The 1,514-nt window shown below is 45.8% G+C and overlaps 1 long non-coding RNA gene across 1 annotated transcript; it reads right to left on the reverse strand.

Annotated features, from left to right (window-relative positions):
- Positions 1 to 367: 367 nt before the first annotated feature.
- LOC120722484 lies at positions 368 to 1,127 on the reverse strand. Its single transcript, XR_005693478.1, has 2 exons — positions 875 to 1,127; positions 368 to 636 (listed from the first exon to the last, which is right to left on the reverse strand). It is a non-coding gene; the product is annotated as an uncharacterized LOC120722484 (long non-coding RNA).
- Between the last annotated feature and the right edge of the window lie 387 nt (positions 1,128 to 1,514).

Below are 1,514 nucleotides of genomic sequence, written 5' to 3' on the forward strand. Positions count from 1 at the left end.
AGTAGAGATAGTGTCTGTCTCCCGAATCCAAACTGGAAGCTGGTTCCACAGAAGAGGGGCCTGAAAACTGAAGGCTCTCCCTCCCATTCTACTTTTAAATACTCTAGGAACAACAAGTAGGCCTGCAGAGCGAGAGCGAAGTGCTCTAATAGGGTGATATGGTACTACAAGGTCATTAAGATAAGATGGGGCCTGATTATTTAAGACCTTGTATGTGAGGAGCAGGATTTTGAATTCAATTCTGGATTTAACAGGAAGCCAATGAAGGGAAGCCAAAACAGGAGAAATATGCTCTCTCTTCCTAGTCCCTGTCAGGACTCTTGCTGCAGCATTTTGGATTAGCTGAAGGCTTTTCGCTGAGTTTTTAGGACATCCTGATAATAATGAATTACAGTAGTCCAGCCTGGAAGTAATAAATGCATGAACTAGTTTTGTTTCAGACCAGTGGCAGTTCAGTTCCTTTATCAGGAGAAAGAGGGTGGGGGGGGATTCTTCTTCTTTTTTCTTTATGCCTCAGAGCCATCACAGTCATCAGAGCACCAATCATAACAAAAACGACGATACCAGCTACCACTCCCAAATGTCTGTGTGGACCATCCTCCTTCCCTCCATCCTCTGTGTGTCCTCCTGTCTGAGCTGCAGGTGAGAAACAGGTGTGAGGTGTCAGCTGTCAGGTAGGTGATGAGTGAAGAACAGAGCAGAATCTATTTCCTCTTCAAACTGCTGTCAGACATTATCTACTGCACTCTGATCACATCACTCAGACCAGCTGCTTTCTACAAAGTCTCATCAACAACATCTTTAGAAACAAACATCAACAACCAGGAAGCAGCTTCACCTCTGATCACACACACACTCAACTCTACTCACTCACCTGGAGGATCAACAACACTCAGGTGGATGATGTGGATGGGGTCAACGCCTCTCTTTCTGCTGTTTGTGAGGACATGACACTCATATGTTCCAGTGTCATTAATTTTAACATCATGCAAAAGCAAAGTCAGATTTCCATCCTTTATCTCCATATGTTCTTAAAAGGTGGATTCTGACTGTCTTGTTTAAACTGTTCATTCTGGTACAAAAGGACACATTCTGGGTTAACGTCAGGTCTGTTCCACTCTACGACTCTGATGTTGCTTGCAATTGGACATGGTAGATGGGCAGTTTCTCCAGAATTAGCCTTGACCTCTCTCACAGTCTGTTTCTAAAACCTAAAAGAGAATTATGGATTTGATCAACTGGTCTCTGAATGCAATCGACACGCTCTTCTCAACGAGAAGCCCCGGCTCGGGAGAGCCAAAGTGCCCTGGAGGTACTTTCCCTGCCGGATACATGATGGACGGGTGGCATAACTGGAGGGTCGTGTGCCTGGCGGGACTGTCGATCGAGGACGCTGAAGATATCTACCTATTCTGAACCATGATAACAGGGAGCTGGCTTGGCCCTGACTTATCGAAGAATTAAGAAAGCGGAACCGGCTGTTCAAACCCCCCCAAGGCTGCCCGCTGGGATTG

The sequence above is a fragment of the Simochromis diagramma genome, unplaced genomic scaffold, assembly GCF_900408965.1.
Source record: "Simochromis diagramma unplaced genomic scaffold, fSimDia1.1 OVJJ01000640.1, whole genome shotgun sequence".
Taxonomy (NCBI): Eukaryota; Metazoa; Chordata; class Actinopteri; order Cichliformes; family Cichlidae; genus Simochromis; species Simochromis diagramma.